The sequence below is a fragment of the Takifugu rubripes genome, chromosome 14 (assembly GCF_901000725.2).
Source record: "Takifugu rubripes chromosome 14, fTakRub1.2, whole genome shotgun sequence".
In the NCBI taxonomy this organism is placed as follows: Eukaryota; Metazoa; Chordata; class Actinopteri; order Tetraodontiformes; family Tetraodontidae; genus Takifugu; species Takifugu rubripes.
Window position 1 is genome coordinate 7,516,738 of NC_042298.1, and position 8,860 is coordinate 7,525,597.

Genomic DNA, 8,860 nt, shown 5'->3' on the forward strand with positions numbered 1-8,860 from the left:
TAGCGACAGACAGGATGGTGATCATGGATTAACTGCTGAGATTAACCCTCCTGTACGCTCTTATCATAAACTTTTATTTGTAGAGGTTTTATCTACTGGTGCACCCAGCGTGCTGAATCAGAGCTGTTGCCATCTTGCTACCATTTTGCCATCACTTTGAGATAAAAGCAGGGGAGGCACCCGTACCACCTCATAGCTCAGTCTGGCTCCAGCGCTCCCCCTCACATGCCATCTATCATGGATGCCAGTCAGAGTATTGCTGTGCCAAGCACAGGCTTTGCTGGGAGGCCCAAAAGAGGGAGCGGCGATGCAGTGCGTTTATTGACCCAAACCTCCCTCAAAGCCAAGGACAAATGGGCTGCTGCTCCATAAGGAGATTGATTTTTTTGTCTAACAGGAGACCGTGGAGTGGAATAGCGAGTGTCCCTTGGAGTGAGGAAGAATGAACGGCGGACAGTTCTGGGTTCCCGCTGCTTCATTATGTGTCTGATCTGAATAATTCATCAGCAGCAAACAGGACGAAATCTGTGATTTTACGATGGATCTGACCCAATAAGGTTGTTAAACCTCGCCCTGCAGGGGCATTTCAACATTGTACTTCAACCATCTGTGTTCTGGCTGCCAATCTCTGACTGGCTCAAGTGATTAGTGACAAAGTCTAAATGTCACAACTCAGATCCTTTCAAAATAAATGAGCATGAGCGTGTTTGGATGCATGACTACCGAGTGGACCTGCTGACCCGGGAGACTATCTTGAATAAGGATTAACAAAGCATAAAGTTGTTTATCATGTCCCTTACCACAAATGGAAGTGACACATCTAGCAAATCCCAAGTCAATATGCACATCCTATATCTGTATTAATATCTCTTTTTGTGCTGTAGTAGAGAAAAGAGACAAGTGTTATCTGTCTCCTATAATACTTATTGTCTCTTCTTTAGCAGAAAAGGGGCACTAAGCAGGGTGTGCTCCTGTATGGAACACACTGTCACAATGATTACATCTAGAAAAGATCTTCTCCTTTGCATGCAGCCCATTAAAATATGAAACATCAGCGAGAGAGAGACAGAGAGGGAGAGAGAGCAGCAGCACAAGAGACATTTTACTCCTCCAAAGAATGATTCAGCATGCAGAACAATGAAAGTACACATTTTCTATGCAAAAGCTGTCAATAATATAGAAGGCTGCTGAAATTCTCCATTTTGGTGACATGAAAAGGAGCTTCTGATGGCACAAACTTCAACTCCAGCTTTAAATCTATGCAACATTTAAGACCAAAGTGCTTTACAGCTGAAAAAGTCAATACATCAACGAAACAAGCAAACATAGGCAAACAAGGACAACATGGAAGGGACAACATGAGATGGCCAAAATCAGCCAATCAGTAAAAGTAGGTTTTGATAGGAAATCTAAACCTGCATAAGATTTGGAGGTGCCGCTGACAATGCTTGGTCCCATCAAACCGGAACCTTGGAACATGTAGCACTTTAAAAACACGTGATTGCATTTCAAATTGAATCCAGAAATGAAGAGGAAGACAGTGGAATGAGGCCGAAACTGAGGGGAATTTAATGCAGGTTAAAAGTGGAGTTGCTGCGTTGCAGACGGCGTTGAGTTGATGATGATTCAGTCCAACGTATAGTGAGTTACGTCAGTGCACCTGAGACGGCCTCCCTAAAGGAGAGAAGCAGAGGACAAGCTTTGACCCGTGAACTGATCCTGAAGGTAAGTGATGATTTGGCCCATGATTTGGACCCCAGCACAGCACCGAGGAAGTCATTTAAAAGTTTTAGCTGACCAAACATGGCAAATTCTTGATTCTGTCAGAAAACTGCAAGCTGTGAAGGAAAGTGAAAGAAAACAACATATTGCTTGGGGGGGCTAAAAATGAATTAAAATGAACGTGCATGATTTCTGCAGTGACGCCGCCTCTTTTGTGACTCTTGTAAAGGCCCCTTCTCATACAATACGTAATTATGATTGCTCATGTGAAACAAAAGAGGAAGTGCAGCTGCTGCTGTGCGCACAAATTCCGTTTTCTCTTTCCAGTTTTCAAGTGATTTAATATGAACTTGTGTTTGCCATTTATCTACAACAATGGCAGAATGCACAAAGAAATAATGAATCCATTCTTGTTGCATCTCTATATTATGCATCATAATATATTTGATGCAACATTGGTGACTATTAAAAATTTTAGATGGAATGGGCGCTCCAGTTTCACCCCACAGACAAAGACCTGCATTTAACAAATTTGATTAATTTATAGTCATTATTATAGGTGCCCTCAATGAAAACTAATAGAACTTCTGTGACGTTAGCAAGATTTTAATCCCTGCGCTAAGTCATAGTACTCATTTTACGGATCAGTTTAGTTTAGTTTAGTTAATTGAGGCAATAAAATCCTGGACTGATGGGGGGATTTGCAGTAAAACTGCCTCATAAACCTTGATCTTAAACCAGCAGTGTACATGTGAGAGTTGTTCACCTGCAGATAATTGTGCTATTTAGTACCTGCACATTTGACAGGGAGAAGAGGACGTGACGCCCGTGTGCATGTGCGTCTTATCCATTTTATACAGTTGGCAGGTTTTTAAAAAAAAATAAAAAAAATCAGAATCAGTTTTTTAAAACACATTAAGTAGAATATTAGGCATTATGGGCCGATAATCTACCTTGACATATTCATGAATCTGTCCACATCAGGACACTAGGGTGGCTTGACTCTGACAAATGAGAGCACAGAGGCTGCAGAGAAGCCTTTGTACAGCAGTCCAGCACAGCCTTTTGGAGCAGTATAAATCCTTTTGCAGAGCCAGAGCGAAGAGGGTGATAAATCTGATAAACCACAATCAATTGAAGTGACATGAGTCACTCTGAACAGCGGCTGGCTTAAATAACCCGCTGCCAGAACAAAGTTCAGGCGTATGAAGCACCATTCGGCCCCACCTCACATGGTTCATAAGCTTGAGCTGTTTTGTTTTATAAAGCACGGGCCTGCTGCATTACATGGATCATATTAGCCACATGGGCTAGTTGGTGTTTCTGGCGTGGAGATAGAGGGAGAGTCAATACAGATCGATCCAGACTAAATGGTCTATGTTTACATACGCATCAGTCTTCCTCTGGAGTGTGTCTGCGCAATATGAATATATAGAGGGGGGAAAAAACAGCAAGGAATAATGCACTTAACTTGCAGCTTCTGATATCAAAACAAGCAGCCGATAAAAGGTCACCAGCTGTTTGGAAAGCTCGGTTTAGCAGACGGGAAGGCCTTGAGCCTTGAGAGCTCAACAAAGTTTTAACGTGACTACGTTAATTTGGCCAGTTAATAAAAATGCTCACCCGTCTCCATTAACCAAGCCTTAAACGTTCCCATTAAACATTAATGTCAGCCTACTTTGCTCTTGAACGCTGGCAAACTCATCAGACACAATGTGGGCAGGACGCCCTGCCCGGCATCGCCATGGCACCGCCAAGTTCCGATTTTTTTCTTTTTCATTTTTCTTAATCGACATGAATCAATTCCGACTGAATAACTTCTTGTTATCAGACACAGGAATCACAACATGTGACAAAAGTGATCCAACAGCCCCGCGTTTCTAAGCCTCACATTCACAGGGAAATCTCCCCGCTTTGGTTTATTAATTAAAAGCCACTGATCAAAATGCTAATGAGCGCCGACTCGTTTTAACCCTTGTATCAATGTTTGAACCCTGTAGAGCAACCATTAAAGTTAAAATGGGTGTGAATGTGTGAGGCCAGTAGAAGTTTGTAATATCACAGACGGCTGCATCTGGAAGATTTCATTTTCACATCTCTCTGCACTTTAATATGTGCGCCCGCTCAGAGCTGCGGGGTTGTATGGAAAATGCAAAGCAATCGAGTTGCACGGGGGATGTGAGGGCAGAATGGAACAAGAATAGACCCTCTGCAGTGTGGAATTTAAGCACCAGGGTGTTTCAATGCTCCCCCTGCGTACCGCAGCACCGTAAACGAGTGATTTATGATATCTGGAAGGCGCTGACGAATGCTCCTGAACAGCTCCGTGCTCTGGATTTAACTTTGCTTTCCTTCTCGGAGATCTTGGGACACCGACAGTCGAGGTTCCATGGGATGATCCCAGATGACGGTTTGTGCTTGTGGCGGGACCACAGTGTGGTCCGAAGAGGCTTCGATCCTCAGCATCAAACAGGCTTTATTCTGCTGCTTCTGCAAACATAATCTACGTGTGTGGTTACCTCCATCACCTCCGTCGGGCCGGCATCTTGTTGCTTTACAACTGCGCAGCTACAGGAATGAGCAAGTAGAGCAGGCTGTACCTAATGACTTTACAGAAATTCCCATCACAGAGCAGCATGTGGCCATAATGGTGGTGGTAGTGAACAAAATAAGAGTTTCATGACCTGTGAAGGAACGGCTTTATATGCCGGGCGTAATGCTGTTTATGTGTTTGCTGAGGGAATGAAGTCAGGTCTGGAGGGGGAGGCGAGGTAGAGGAGGTGGGCTGGCTCAGGGGCTGCAGGCTCTGGATCAGCCTGACAGAATCAATAGGATCAATTAAAACAAGGCCCAACTGAAACAAACACTATATCAAATGTTTCTCTAATCCACTCGCGCAAAGGCCTCCGACAAAAATCCCAGCAGATATTACATTTTCAAATACGGCTGGAGGCAGTGAGGCAGCCTCTTGTAGACAGTTGGAAGACAGTAACATTTAATATTTCATGTATGGTAGCTTTGTTCACTCAATTGTCAGCGTTTTTGTTTGAATGGATACTTTTTTTGGGGGGGGATACTGTACTTGTATCTTCCACCCTTATTTACGCTCATCATTTATCTATATTTCGTTGTATTGTAATACATATTTTATATTATTATTATTATTATTATTATTATTTTGTATTACATATGTTGTTGTATGCTCTTTGGGAGTGTCTAAATGTTTCTAATTCTTGTTTGATTTATTTTGCTGGAAGGATGCAGTCAAGAAAATAAGACATATAAGACAGAGTCAGCAAGTTACATTACAGCCTTTGATGAATGCACTTGAATGGGAAAATGTCCGTTTCGTGTATATTTACTATAGTCTACTGTGATGCTGAATCCTGCTGCTGAGGCCCTGTTGTGATATATAGACACATTATCCGTTGCAGGTTCCACTCAGTTAGCTTCTACATTTTTCTGCTTCTCATTTACTCAAAGCCAATATGACTATTTATGTGCTGGAGCTGGGAAATAATAAATGGGGTTAAGACCCTAATAAATATGAAATCCCTGCATCATTAGCTGGATTAGATTGGAGGGAAAATTGCGTAATCAGCCCATGGATGCGCTGTTGTCAGGGAGTCATCGATATGGCTGCATCAGTTCACTTGGAGAAACACAGATGCTCAGAGCGACTGTAGGGGAGCAAGTGAAAGGACGGAGGAGAGGGACAGGGAGAGAGTAGACGGGATCAACTCATGGACAAAGAGCAGGCCGCAGTAATTACACAATATGACCAACTACTCAGCATTTATGCGGCACCCCCACTTCATCTAGCCTTAGAGATTTGAGGGAAGGGGGGGTGGAATTTCAAAAAAGAAATTCAGATTGCTGACATCCCCTCTCCCAGTTTTATATTTATTTTCTTAGCCTCTAGTGCATGGCCAAGTGTCACTGAGGGACGGTGGCCATCCCGCCCACCGGCTGACAGACCCGTCAGCATGGTTAATCAACCAGGAACATGCTACGGAGAAACAGGCGGCGCACCAGAGAAGTGCTGAGACGCTGATTCGCGTCATCGCCAGTTGCATCAACTTTGCACGATCTGTCCCGACGCCGCGATAAGCTGAAAAAGAAGAAACCCAGCAGGGAAGAAAAGGCGAGGAGCGAAGATCAATGTAGCGCTGAAACGGCTCCGCTGGCAACATCAGAAGAGAGTGAAAACCGAACATCCCGCCCCGACGTCTCCCGGAACTGAAGATCAACAGTAACATACACTCCAATATGAAATCTGACATTAGCATTATTCACTTCCAGGCTGTTGGATGATTGCCTCATCAGCAAATATCCATCTGGATTTAGGAGCTACTCACCATTGCATATGAAATATGACCTCCTTAAGACAAGGAGCCTTCACTGCTTTCTTTAGTGACCTTAATACAGGAAACTGTCAATGTCTTTCATGCAACAGTAACTCCTTGATGAGTACTTAACTTGGCCACTTAAATTTTTGAACGTTTTTAAGGTTGAGGGATTTTATTATATGAAGCAAAGACGCTCTGAGTGCATAAGACGTGCCCATCACTTCCTATTACCTCCACCACAGAGGTTGCTCACTGCAACTGCAAAAGTTGCCATAACGATTTGGATGAAAAGTGTCCAAATAGGATATATTTATGCACAGGTCTAGATGTAAGCCCTGGGATACACAGACTTCTCCAGAGTTTATAATACGACTGTATTGATAGGTTAAACTCCCCGGGCAATACTACACTGCACAAGTGTTCAAGTGCACAAACACCAAGAAAGGACTTTTTCATCAGAGAAACCTTCTATTGTGATTAAATACTTTTGTGGAAAATTCAATAAAACAACAACAAAAACATGTTCTTGTATTTGAAAATATCATCTACTGCTTAATTTAACTGCCAACAGTTGAAACACGGCAGTACCGCACATATCTCCCCCCCCCCCCCCCCCCCCCCCCCCCCCCCCACTTGAAGCACTGCCTAATTGATAGAATTTCATGAAATTGTATGTGTGTGTGTTTGTGTGTGTGCGTGTCTTTGTGTGTGTGTCAGCACCTCCTGTGCTTTTACCAAAATCATGAGAGGGTGGAGGACAAACCAGTAAAACCTTTACACGCCTGTATCTGATCCAAACTTTGTTTCCATTTAATAGGACTCCTCGTGGAGTTCTTCTGTGGGAAATGAGCCACCGAACCAGCTGGATGATAAGCATAGTCTGTAAATATAACTCTTCCCTGAGAAGGCAGATTTAGGATACATTTCTTGGGAGAACATTTTCTTTTAAATCATCTTTCATCTGCTTGAAATCCTCCCAGTCCCAGCAAAGGCGCTGAGGCAGCCACTAACGCAGCCTCGCAGGTTTCCTATCTGGTCCCGGTGCCCCTCACCCCGCCATCGTTAGCTCACCACAGACCTAATTGGGTTGTGTATAACTGCAGTCCCACGGGTGTGCTCTAATGAATAGAGAATATAATTAATGCCATGGTGACGGATATTGGCTCACAGCCTTCAGGCACCTCTCTCCAACGATCAACTTCCTCTCCAACTTGTCTCCTTCTGCATCTGCATTCGCCCCACGCAGTGACCGTCACGCTCGGCATCGTCTTCTCCACCAGGTCTCATCCTTTGGACTCGGCTTCAGATTAATTACTGTTCTGCAAACCTTCACATGGCACATCGAGTGCAGTTGAACGGTTTGTTGGCTCTTTTTTATTTACTGAGATCAGTGGTGTTGGGGCTCTGCACCCTGCGGGGCCCAGAGTGCATTTCAACCATGTTTTGTGGCTGTGGGAGGACAGGCAAGTGCCCACGAGGTATTGAGGTGAATACAGTAAAAGGTGCTCCGCTGCTCACTGGGCACACCTACAGGCATCCATCTACCTGTCGGGCTCTCTGTCACACTTCACAGCAGCCAGCTGATGGATTCATCCCCAGTCCTGCCCTTTCTCCCCTTCTTTTCTGTGTCACTTTTCTTCCGGCCTCCTGCCTCCATCTGTCTTCCATCTGCTACGTCCTCCTAAGTGTCTCGTGCTCATTTGGAGTCGTCTCCCACAGCTGCTTCACTTTTTCACGTCAGTGGTGTTTCGGCTGCTTCATAGGCATATTTGACAATCAAGGTCGGGAATGCAGCCTTTTTAAAAAAAGTAGATCTCTCTTGCTGATGCAGGGAACCCATCTACTGCAGACATTTAATGGTTCTGCTCATTTTTGTTGCCATTCTGATGCTAAAAATAGCACTCAATTTGAAAGGTTAAAGAGCCTGTGACACATGGCAACCACTAGTGGTAGCTCACAGACAACTGGTCTGGCCTTTCTGGCCAGGCATCAGTTCATGCTAAGCTGTTAATGAGCACCCAGTCGGGGAGAAAATGTGGGGGGGAAGAAGAGCTGGATTAGGGGCAGCAGATGAGCAGTTGCTCTGTTGCCCGAGTAGTCAGGTAAATCTGTATTGATGCGTTACTTGTTGGCTGATTTGCAGCTTTCAAATGCCTACAGAGAACCCCTGCTGTGCAGATTCAGAACATATGAGTGCTAAACTCTTATTGTTGTGATTGCATGGATCTATGGTTACTACGGGCCACTTCTCTTCGACTGACACGTCATTAAGCAATGTTGAATCCCTTATATTTATCATGCCGAGAAAAGCCAAACCCATTATATCCAAACCATTAGCGGAGGGATGAATTCATTATATGCGCGGCTGCCATACCAGTTGGCTGGATTAGCTTTTAGTGGATTAAATTAGGACTGCAGAAAAATCCCAATTGGAGGAGAAAATTCTGCATTAAATTGATGAGATTATTGAATGATCAGGTTTGGCCCTGGCAAAATATTTCTTCTTGGATGAGAGTAAGTAATGATGTTTGGAGAGAATGTAGCATAGGACAGAGATGCAAAAAAAGCTGCTGTTCAGCGTCGTTACGACAAACTGAATCACACACAGAGCTCAGCGGGGAAGGAAGAGACAATAGCATCAAACTCTCCTCAAGAACACCGAGATTACCTGGAATAATGAAGGGAAAGAATGTTTGAGCTTCAGATCCAGAGTTTATTCTTATTAAAGGATTTGCTGGATTCACACACTCTTCATTCCTGAAGACATGCCGGAGGACTCTCGCTGGACA